Source organism: Cygnus olor, chromosome 2 (assembly GCF_009769625.2).
Source record: "Cygnus olor isolate bCygOlo1 chromosome 2, bCygOlo1.pri.v2, whole genome shotgun sequence".
In the NCBI taxonomy this organism is placed as follows: Eukaryota; Metazoa; Chordata; class Aves; order Anseriformes; family Anatidae; genus Cygnus; species Cygnus olor.
In genome coordinates this window covers 142,759,942-142,772,930 of record NC_049170.1, presented here as the reverse complement: position 1 = coordinate 142,772,930, position 12,989 = coordinate 142,759,942, and positions in this window count along the sequence as shown.

The window sequence follows — 12,989 nt, the reverse complement described above, 5'->3', positions numbered from 1 at the left end:
ACAAAGTACAGTGCATGCTGCAGGAGCCGGCACGCTCCTCCAACCATCAAAGAACCAGAATAAAAATAATTCTGAATCTCTTCCTGTCAAGAAAGGAATTGTGTTTATCTGTCTCACTGGAATATGTTATGCTGATTTCAGTAATGTTTGCAGGGTGCTTTGATATCCCCCAAAAACAGGCTTAATGGAGCTGTAAAGTATAATCATCACCATCATCATTATTTGCCTAAGAAGAAGATCTAGTATTAAATATGTGTAAATAGGAAATATTAGCCCTGTTCTTTATGGATAAAATGTTGTACTATATATAGTGTCACCTTCATTTTGCCTTTCTAACACTGCACATATTAGTGGTTACAGAGAGAGATGAATTTTTTTAGCACATGTGCACAGTGCCACCCACTGTTCTACAGAAATTTCTCTCTGCTCTGCACTGTGTCTCTTACACTGTTTGTCAGGCATCTGCATTCCTTCTTCTTTATTTCCTGTACCATAGGTATATGTCACCACAAATGGTAATCTATCTCTGATGTGTGTTCACTTCACTTGAGCTATGAGATTAGTGCTTGTGAACACATCCAAGCCAATAATAAATGTTTCAGCTATTGTATCCATACACAAATCCACAAGCAGGCTGTAGACAGTTTATGGAAAACACATTTCAAATGGTAGTGGCTGCCTGTACTCTAAATACATAAAATCTGTCTAACTCCCCACCCCACCCCCCTTTTTTTAAATTTAATTTAATTTAATTTTATTTTATTTTATTTTATTTTATTTTATTTTATTTTATTTTATTTTTTATTTTTTTATTTTTTTACTGAAAGCCCAAATCCTCCCTTCAGCCTGCAGAGGAAGCTGTGGGATGATGCAGAATGTTTCAGGTTTGTGGGAAATAATCAGCTCCACTAGGTATGATCCAAATTTTTCTGAAGGTAACAGGAGCTTCTATAAACTTGAATCTGCCCCTTACAGAGGGAGAAATGGCTACACAATTACACATCCGTGCTTTTCTTCCAAATATTCTTGTGCATCAAATGTGAGCTATTCAGTATGCAGACACCTTACCTTCTTATCAAATTTTCTCTTCCTCTTAATGCATGAAACCATAAAACTTTTCTCTTCTGTGGGGTGGAAGGCTCAAATACACTAAAACTATTAGGAGAGAACTGTTGCTTGGTACCCTTTTTTCTTTGGACAGCATTAGAAAAATCTGCCCATTTTAACTTGTCAAACAAAGTAATTTAGTCAGCAAATAGTTTCCCTCCAGAGCAAGTTTGGCAAAAAATCAACACCAAACTACATGATTAAAGAAAAATTAAAATGTTCTCCCACTCCTCCCCTAAGCAATTAGCTAAAGGTTGTCTAGACAAACAGTTTGGTTTTCTCATGATTTGGCTCTCTCACTTCAGTTCATCTACGCACAGGGAAATGATTCACTTAAGGGTGAACCTGTTAAACTGGAGAGGAAGCATGAAGAGAAATAAAAATTTAAAAAAAAATAAAAAAGAATAAATTATTGGAGAATAAATTTCCAATTTCAAAAACGTCCTTAGCACCTAATGCTGTGAGAAGCTATAAGTAAAATCATACATCTAACAAGACCCTATCAAATGTGATTTTACAGAAACTATTGCTACAAACAGAATGCATATAAGTAAATTTAATTTAAAATGTAATCTCAGATATTCTATGTACTCTGCTGTGAGAATTTTACCCAAAGCCCTCTGCAACTGCTAAGAATTAAAATACTGCTAATGAAACTTCAGTAGTAGAAAAATTGTGAGGACTAAAGCCAAGGTATGCATAAACTTCATTCATCTGAGAATTTTTAACCTCCTCAGCAACATAGGCTTGTCAGCAATAAGAATGAGGAATTCTCAAGATTTTACATAAACTTGAGAAGTTTACATGAACTTGAGAAGTTTACATAAACTGGGAAGACAAGAGCTTGTCTAGAGAGTCCTAACAAAGAAGTATAGACACAAGAAGATAGGACAGCACTTGTCTTATTTTGAGAGCACAGTAAGTGAAAAGGAGGGAGATGTGCTTATTTGTTCTTGGAAATGTCCACAGTTAAAGAAAATATCTCAAGGAAATGGAACACATGAAGCTCTCTGCAGTTTCCTAACATTTATTACTAATCCTTCGAGTAATGGCAGATCTATTTGAATTATAGTGCATTAATATTTCATTGTTGGTACCCATAGTTTGAATAACATAAACTTGGCCATGACTACCAAAATCTTTATTTGGTAAGGCAGGAAAATGTCTTTCTTGCATTTGCAACTTTATATGCATCTGAAAATGTGTCTGAAAATGTAGATAAATGCTTCATTGCACTTTCAAAAATTCTTATCACTAAAGCCCACTGACTCTAAAACTCACATTATTACCATATATTATTTTCCCTGATACATTTCCATTCCAGGACACAACTACATAGGACTGACAGGCACTGCTCTACTAGTAACAGACCAGCAATTTATAAAATATTGCTTAGAGTCAAAGCCAATAAATTAATTGAAGATACCAGTTTATAACACAGAATATATTTTACAGGTAATAATATCACTATAGTACCAGTGCATGACCAAGACAGCATCAGATGACATGCTGTGACATGCTGAGATAGGTCTAAAAAGTTGCAAAAGTAAGAGAGACTCTGTGGAATTGCTCACACATAATTATGAGGCATCACATCAGGAGACAATTCTGAGATTACATTTTTAGACACTGTAAATGGAGCAGCTAGGCTGAGAAGACAGCAAAAAAGAAGCGATACCATTCCCCAAAAGTTCTAAAGGAAATCAGTTCACTGCCATGTGTAACCATGCACTTAAAACTGTCTCAGTATCAAGTGCAGAAAGTGGTAAACACAATGACAATATTTTAAAAGGGCTCTCAGAACTCCAGAGAAGTAAATCTGAAATTGTACAAAGCAAATTCTTGGAAAGTATAATGAACAGTAGCATTAGTTGAAGTGTGGATGAAAATATCTTAAGGAAGAGTCAACATATGTTTGTAAAGAGAAGCTGTATCTCACAAATCAGTTGGAGAAAATCCATTTGGTATAATGTGCTTGAATCCTGAGAAAGCATTCAACAGGGTTGTTCACCAATGCCAGTCACAGACAACAAGCTGCCATGAAGTAAAATGGAAGTCCCCATATGAATAAAGATCTTTTTTCAAGCTAGGAAACAAAGTCAAACAAAAATAAGAATTGCTTACTGGTTTTCTCAGGTTTGGACTATTCAACACGTGGAAAACAGAACAAATATAATTAAGTAACACAGTTTTCTTATGTCAACAAGTTATTCAGGGACACAAAAGGAACTGCCCAGTGGGTCAGGTTGAGGAAATAACAGAAGGATCTCATAGTGGTAAGCAATTCAGTGACATATGAAAGTCAATCGAGATAAAATAAACTAATGCAAACTGGAAGAAAAACAAAACAAAACAAAACAAAACAAAAAAAAACACCACCACAGTCTTACCCTATATTTACATTGTAGGATTATAGGATTCTGAATTAGATATTATCACCCAAGAGAGAGATCTTGGTATTTCTTGATATTTTAACAGTACTTATGAAAACATGAGCTCAGTAGAGGTCAAAAAACCACAGAGAATGTTAAAAAGTGTAAAAAGAGAAATAGAATAAAATAGAGCAGATCATTATAGGTGAATCCCTGATGGGGCATCTTCTGCTGTTTTGGTCCCTTCCCACTCTACATTTCTAAAGGGATAAAACAGAATTAGAGAAAGTTAAAAAGGATGATGAACAGTGGAGAATGAGAAGTTCAACTGTTCCTGCAGATGATATAATCCATACTCTAGTTTCTTAAAATTCCTTACAGATGCCTAAATTTTAATCTGTAAAGACACCCTAAGGTGTTGTTTTAGGTGAGGTCCTAAATCAAATGAGAAGGAAATGTCATGGGTTCCATAATTCTACCAGTGGACTCCATCTTCAATAGGCCATTAAGAGATATGAACATTAATCAGTCATCTCTCAGAGGAATGTGCGTCCTTCAGTCCCTCAGAATGAAATTAATCCATTTCCCAAATCAAATATGAGAATGAATAAGGTCAACATAACTCCATATACCACCTTAGCATCACAGCTGCTAAGTTTTCCTGTGTGTCTATCTTTTCAAAGTATATGTAAACCTCTAGGTTACTCAAAAAAAATCTATATAAATCGTATAATGTAACAGCAGGTGGCACTGCCACATCAAAACTGGTACAATCAACTTACGTTCGTATTTAATCAGATTTTATTCATAGATAATGAAATGGAAATGTGAGTGGCATGTAAATTTGCACAGAATAATTAAATATGATTTGCTAAATAGTCTTTTTTATCTTTGATTAACCATTTGAGTCTTGCAATGTTCTAATCCTGGATTTGAACTATTACATTTGACAGTACATTTGCCCTGATTTCTTTTGCTGTGTTCAGCCACCCCAGTTTTACATTCCCAATACAAATAAGCCAGAGCATGCATAACTATTTCTTCTAAAACTATTCATCCTAACTTATCTAAGAAGACAGCAAAACAGAAATTTCCTCAACTTCCACATACATCACAAATGCACAACAAATGCTTAACAACAAAGGAAAAACGGCTTTTACTCTTTCTTAAAAGCAATAGATCATTACTGAAATATTTACCAGGTGTCTGAAAATAATCGGACACAATGAATGAGGAACAGTAGCCTGGCCATTTTGAATCACTACACTCATATTTGTTCATATACATGCTCTCTGTTTGGTATGTATGAAGTAGTTTTGAATGGTTCTGTCCTTTACGTTTGTAATGCAAGCTGATGTGTTTCCTAAGTTCCTTATTCCCACACTGAGACCAAACTTCCAAAGCACAAATGCTTACTCACTGGTCCATATGACTGATAAACTAAGTACGGATCGTCATTATGAAGTCTAACCAAACTATCAGAAGAATAACCATCTGCTTAACTGCATCTTCCTCTATGCCATGCAAAAGTTTTCAATTTCCATTAATCATAAGCATGAAACAGAGGATGCTATATCAGTCTGTAAATCTTACTCTCTTGTGCCATCGCCACAGAGTGGGGCACCACCTCCTCCACTGAGAAGCACGATGCAAACACAACACTGGGCTGCAGCTAGGATGCTGAGGAGTGCCAGGCAACCTAAGCCAAAATGCACTGCTTCAACTCTACATAGTATGACATTTTGTAAAGTCTTAAAGGGTCATTGAAATTTTTCAAAATAGAAAGCCCAGGGCAAACCATCTCACTTGCACTCTTTCTCCTCTTTCAAGCAACAATTTGACATATGGCCAGTGATAGGGAAGCAGCTGAAGAAGCTTGCCCACCATTCTAACCCTGTACCACTCCAACCCATCTCCAGTGAGGCCAGAAATGGATAAACTACTAAACTAAAGTATTCAAATCCCATGAGACCTTTTAAGTCTTTGTCAGTCTCACTTTGGTGCCTGGTAAAATTAGGAGATTATTCTGGGAATGTGGTGGTTTTACCCAGCTGGGCATCTGCGCTCCACCACAACCTCTCTCTCACTGCCCCTTCTCAAATGGAAAGGAGGAGAAAATGCAATGAAAAGGGCTCAAGGATTGAGATAAGGACAGGGAGATCACACACCAATTATTGTCACAGGCAAAGCAGACTCAGCATAGGGAGATTAATATAATTTATTGCCTATTATTAACAGTGAGAAACTAAAAACAAACTAAAACCACCTTTCCCCACTCCCACCCTATTCTACCTCCTTCCCCTGAGCAGGACAGGGGAATATGGGCTGTGGTCAGTCCCTGACGCTTCATCTCCACTGCTCCCTCACGGTCCCTCTCTGCCCCTGCTCCACGTGGGGTCCCTCCCACGGGATGCCGTCCTTCCCGAACTGAGCCTGCGGGGGCTGCCCACAGGCAGCAGCTCTTCAAGAACTGCTCCCACACGGCTCCGTACCACGGGGTCCATCCTCCAGGAGCAAACTGCTCCAGCACGGGTCCCCCACGGGCGGCAGCTCCCCCCAGACCCCCTGCTCCTGCGTGGGCTCCTCTCCACGGGCTGCAGCTCCGGCCCGGGGCCTGCTCCTGCGGGGGCTCTCCGTGGGCCGCAGCCTCCTCCAGGCCACATCCACCTGCTCCACCGGGGGCTCCTCCACGGGCTGCAGCGTGGAGATCTGCTCTGTGTGGGACCCATGGGCTGCAGGGGGACAGCCTGCTCCACCAGGGGCCTCTCCACAGGCCGCAGGGGAACTGCTGCTGTGTGCCTGGAACACCTCCTGCCCTCCTGCTGCACTGACCTTGGGGGGGCTTCAGGGCTGGTTATCACTCCTCTCTCCTAGTTGCTGTTGCACAGCAGGTTGTGGTTTTTTGTTGTTGTTGTTTGTTTGTTTGTTTTGTTTCATTTTTTTTATTTATTTTTCCCTCTTTCTTCAGTCTGTTCTCCCAAGCGCCCAACCAGCATCACTCACTGGCTCAGCTCTGGCCAGCAGCGGGTCCCTTTGGAGTCAGCTGAAACTGGCCCTTATCTAGCATGGGGCAGCTGCTGGGCTCTTCTCACAGAGGCCACCCCTGCAGCCCCCCGCTACCAAAAACTTGACATATAAACCCAATAGAAGGAGTTACTGAAAACCCTTTAAAGACAATACAGTCATCAGTCAAAACCAACATAGGTTCATAAAGGCAAAGTTATGCCTTACCTACTTAATATCCTTTTATGAAAAGGTTACCCACTTAGTGGACAAAGGGAAGGCAGTGGATGGGGGTTTCTTGGGATTTTGTCAAAGCTTTTGATATTCTCTCTCAGTATCCTTCTGGACAAAATGTCCAGCATACAGCTAGACATGTATGCAATATGATTGGTAAATATTGGCTGAAAGGTGAGGCTCAAAGAGTTGTAGTAAATGTGGTAAAATCAGGCTGGTGACCAGTCACTAGTGGTGTTCCCCGGGACTCAGTTTCAGGGCCAATTATCTTCAAAGATTTTATCATTGACCTAGATATAGGAGTTGAGTGCACACTAAATAAGTTTGCAGATGATAATAAATTGGAAGGAGACATCAATTCCCTTGAAGGTAGAGAGGCCCTACAGAGAGATCTTGACAGGTAAGAATGCCAGACAATCATCAACCATAAGAAATTTATTAAGAACAAATGCTAAATTCTGCACCCAGGATGATGTAATCTTGGATGTACATACAGACCGGGGGACAAGTGGCTGGAGAGAAGCCCTGCAGAGAGAGATCTGGGGGTTTTCGTTGATGAGTCAATATGAGTTAACATATGTGCCCTGGCAGCAAAAAGAGCCACTTGTATCCTGGGGAGCATTATGAATAGTACAGCTAGCTAGTCGAAAGAAGAAATTGTCTCTCCATACTGAGCACTGGTGCAGCCTCACCTCGAGTATCATAATATCATAGAATCATAGAATGGTTTGGGTTGGAATGGACCTTAAAGATCACCCAGTTCCAACCTCCCCCCCCCCCCCCCCCCCCCCCCTTTAATTTCTGAAAGGCTGCAATGAGGTCTACCTGGAGCCTTCTCTTCTCTGGGCTGAACAGCCCCAGCCCTCTCAGACTTTCTTCATAGGTGCTCCAGCCCCTTGATCATCTTCATGGACCTCCTCTGGACCCATTCTAATATATCCACATGCTTCTTGTGCTGGAGGTCCCAAACCTGGATGCAGCACTCCAGATGGGGCCTCACGAGGACAGAGCAGAGGGGGACAATCATCTCCCTCAACCTGCTGACCACTCCTCTGTTGATACAGCCCAGGATGCTGTTGGCCTTCTGGGCTGCAAGCACACACTGCTGGCTCATGTCGAGCCTTTCATTCACCAGAACCCCCCACGTCCTTCTCCGCAGGGCTGCTCTCAATGAGTTCTTCTCACTGTCTGTACTCACATCTGGGACTGCCCTGAGCCAGGTGCAGCACCTTGCACTTGGACTTGTTGAACCTCACTAGGTTCACATGGGCCCACTTCTTCAGCTTGCCCAGGTTCCTTTGGATGGCATCCCTTCCTTCTGTTTTTATCAACTGCACCACTCAGCTTGGTGTTGTCTGCAAATTTGCTGAGGATGCACTCGATCCCACTGTCTATGTCAGTGATAAAGACATTAAACAGTACTGGGACCAGGACACACCACTGAGGGACACCACTCATCACCGGCCTCCACCTGGACATAGGTAGAGCCATTGGCCTGCTGTGAGTACTGTGTGCAGTTTTGGGGTCCAAAATATAAGGATATAAAATATTAGAATGTGTCCAAAGGAGGACAACAAAGATTGTGAAAGGACTAGAAGCCTTGATTTGTGAGTACTAGCTGAAGATACTTGGTTTGTTCAACTTGATGGAGAAGGTAGGGAATAAATTGTGTTACCCGAATGTTCCCATGCAGTACCAAACATTTAATGCTATCTGAGTTTCATACATAACTCCCATTGAAACAAAAGGGGCGACACTCTCCCATCAGGAAGATAACTTCTTGCCCCTCCATGCCCAAAACTAGGCCTAACTCTCAGCAGCAGCAGCAGCATCTAGATGTTCATTGTCATGGTATGTCATGGTTCACGTGGAATGAACTGCAGCAAACTGAACTCGAGCACGGCGGTTGGACCAGGTGACCTCTGTGATTCTAAGTTTATTTGAAGTTTGTTTAATTGAGATTTGTTAAATGAAATGAACAGATATTAGTGGCCTGTTTATGAACAGGTAATATTTGGAATCCTTTTTAAGTGGTTTAATTAATTTCCCTTGGCTGTCTCTGTGTTATCCCTCCTCCCTGTGTACTACACAGCATCTAGAGGGACATTGCTTCATCTCACTTATGCTGCTGAGACCTGTAGCCCACAGCTACAGACCCGTGTTCTGTCTTCTGTTAGTAATGGTCAACATTCTTTCTAGTGCTTTCAAAACCTGATTTGTACTAAACCTCCTGTCAGAAGGAGGAGGTGAAGGACTACATAGAAAACCCAGAAAGACAAACCTTCTAGATGAAGTACTTAAGTCTGTAAAGTCCCTAAAATGTCACTTCATGTGATTTCAAGAGTTCAATGTTTAGAATACGTTCCAAGGTATTCTGCTGCCACGGAAAGAAAAAACAGAGTTGAAAAAAAAATAATAATCATCATTTTTTACAATTTAAAATTAAGCTAAATTAAAGTCTAGCTCATGCTGTTTTAAATTCTTCAAAGGATGTATGAACTGTTTGGGTGGAACAGCAGGAATAATTTGTTTCTATCAGTAAGACCTTTCCTTCAAGTATTAGCAAGCCATGTTCCCAGATGTATAAAAGCCATGCCTCAAGCCAAAGAAGATTATTCTAATTTATTCCAACTTGTTCCAGTTTATTCCAACCAAAAATCAGGCCCAACACTTTAAACTTGCTTATACTACTTTGTGTCCCATTATATGTCACTGCATTGATTACAGTATAAGTACCTAGTTTAATGATGTATTTTACATATTTTTCTCTTTGACAGTTTTGGAAAACACATCAATATTCTTTCTCCCTTCCATGGTCCAAAACTTGTATTGCTTTGATGCTCTATTTACTCTGAATCATACCACAATGCTAAAACTGTTGAGGGCTATAACTAATCTTGTAACACATGACAGCAAGCCATTGGGCCTGATTCTGATTTTAATTTCACTTCCACCAGTAATTTTTACATACAGCTTTGATGAAGTTAAGAATTACCAAGGTCTTTAACTGGAGAAAAAGACTATATAGTCCAGAAAAAAATGAGCATTTGCTTATAACTCTTCTGGTATGCTGTATTGTAAGAATTCATTAATCATTCACTAGGTGGGGCTGGTACCTCACAACCAAAAAAAAAAAAAAAAAAAAAAAAAAAAGGACTGAAAACAAAAGGAAAGGAATTGCTTTAGCAAAAGTAATGCTTTCAATTCAAGGAAAACTTTGGGTAGAGTAGAAATAATATTAGCCTTAGATGAGATCTTTTCTTTCAGACTTGACTTTCTATATTTGAAATTTTATTCATTTAACTATACACTGTTTGAATTATTTTAACACAGACATTTTAGGCTTAACTCACCTTATAAGTGAAGTTATCTGTTGCCACTTAATATTTCTGAGGGTGCATGGGTGATGCAAAACCTATAAAAGATCCGTGGTACCCTGAGGAAGCAAGGAGGCCAAGCAGCAGGTGCTTGTTTGCATATGTAAGGAGGTATGAGATGCCTACAGTTGGGCAACTCGCTTGGTCCTTTCCAGATAATTCCATCAGTTGTCCATCCTGTCTGTTACCCTCTATCTAATAGAATCAAGACCAACCCACAGTACAGGAATATTCCAGTCAGAGGGATCATCAAGGAACAGGGGTAAAAAATTAACACAAGAGTACTGAGCCTGTACTTCAGAAGACCCTAAACATATTACTGATCCAAGCAGACAACTTGTGACATTTGATTTTTCTATGCCTTGCTCACAGTAAAGTCCTGGCTCTAATCAAATCACTAAGGCTTCTCTACAGGAATCAATAATGCTAAGATTTTACCTTTTCTTTAAGGAGACAAGTTGCTTGCTTCCCTCCCTCACTTCCACTCCAAAGCAGTTATAAAGAACTCCATCTCTGCGGGTTGCCAGGATAAGACATCTACAAGTGGCACCTTCAGCAGCTAATTTCTCAGCAACATAAGAGGTCTCCAGGAAGAGTTCTACACACAGCTTTCTTCTGAGAGTGCCAGCTCATATGTTACAGCAGGGTATCCTACAGAGAGGCCCCCAGAGTTTGTCTCCTTTTCTGACTCCTTGTCTTAGTCTCTGCTGTGGGGTTAAGGGCTAGATTGTCATCTCCTTCAAATCTGCATGCAAGGGCAAACAAGGCTAGAATACATGCTTCAGCTGGTACAAAACTAGCCAAAAATAAGAGCAGACCTGTAGCATTCTTGTAACAGTGAGTTTTCCTCTATGTGTTTCATTTTTATATATGCTTAACATTCAGTCTGTTACAGACACAGGTAAGTAACATTACAGCAAAAATCAGCTGACCTGAAAATGATGGGTCAAGTGCAGGAAAACAACCGTAGGAAAAACTAATTTAAAAATGATCTTTTCCCTACCTATCCAGAAAACAAAACCCTCTTCTGAACCATTTAAAAGTTGGTTTGGAAAACAAGTAGAGGGGCCCTTTTTAAAAAGTCATATACAACATCATAAACCCAGGACAGAGAAAGAATTGCTATAAATCACTCTCCAGGAAAAAAAAAAAAAAAAACCACCAGTTGTCTCAGATTTAGTTAATGATGTCCAATCTAAACAGTCCAACCTGGCGGTTACAATTTAGCCATATACCCCACCTGGAGCCATGAAACAGCAATAGTTGTGAAGTAAATAAGCAGGAGAGGTTTCTCTCACACAGAGGCAGACTCTATCCCAGGGCAGCTTAAAGGGGCTGGCAGCTATGTGTTGCTCAAAGCAGTAGGCTGAGATGAATGAATGGAGCCCTGAGTCACTGAGGTTCTGGAAATCATTAAAAATAGCAGCAAGAAAGGGGCAGGAAAGACTTGATTTATATAGTTCAGTATAATTATTAAATATGATGATCTAGGAACAAAAATTAGAGAAGGGAAGGGAAGGGAAGGGAAGGGAAGGGAAGGGAAGGGAAGGGAAGGGAAGGGAAGGGAAGGGAAGGGAAGGGAAGGGAAGGGAACCCAGCAACGGACAGGGTGCAGCCATTGGCTAGTCTTAATTTTTTCAAGCAGGAGGGGAAGCAAGCAAAAATAAAATAAAAACAAAACATGACAGAATACCTTAACATGATATCTGTTCCACAAAGCACAGAAATCTAGTTAAAACTGATGAAGTCTACCAAAAGAATTTTGCTAGCCATGTGAATAGAATTTAAAATAAATAAAATCAAGGTGAGATTACTGGGATTGTGCTTTCTGGCAAGCAACAATACTGTATAGAGAAGGATCATTCATAGTATCTATGAATTCACAGAGAATTCATGTCTCAGTAGCCTATGCTCAATATTTCTGCTGTTTACTTTTAAAACATTTTAATCATTAACAAAAAATGATCATACCATGATCAAGACATTAAGAAAGGCACATACCTTTAATTAGGCTTTGAAAAGACAAAACAAAATGAATTTTCTACAGAATCACAAAGCAATCTTTCATCAAGCTTGCAATCTATTTGATTAGGATTATTACATATGTACAGTTACAGAAAATTGTATGCATGTGCTTGAGTGTAAGGTTTCTCTCTAAAATTACTGGGATTATTTGCATGTTAAAGTTATGCACTTTTTTCCTTGATGAGAAGTTTTCGAACATTCTTTGAGGGAGGTACTTCAGTCAGGGATTTTTCCACTGAGTCAGAAGCTGAGAGCTATCAAGGGCAGCAGCATGAATAAGGCAAATGGAAATCAAGACTGGCAAGGAAAGAAATTATGGATAAAAAGCAGTAGTGTAGGAAAAAGAAGAAAACAACATGGCCAGAAGTATTTCAGGCTTCCTATCATTCCTTTTAGGCAAAACCTCAGTACAGCACAAACAGAGTCATTCTGCTTACTAAAGAGTAGATTTGGACATTAGAATTAGATTCCCCTCTCTTTTTCAGTTCTGATCCCCTTTTAGATGTCAAGATGACTTTACTCTTTTATGGTTACTTATGGTTATTTATGGCTTTATTGTCACTTAAGAATATTACAGATATAACATAAATTATCACTAATGGTATTGCAGTAGTGTTCAGAGGTGGAATGCAACTGTATTTTTCCCAGGCAAGCTGAAGGTTTCACTTTCAGTGCTCAATAGTTCAAGACACGGAAGGGAAGAACCAAGAGAATTAAGCAGAAAGGCTTTCCTCTCTACAGCTCAAGCAGACAAAGTCTGGGCATAATCCTGAAATCCTTTGAAACTGAAAGAAAATCACTTATTGACTTAAATGTGCATTTAACCAGGGCAGTATAGAGAGGAGAGGGAGAGGAGGAAGGGAAGGGAAGG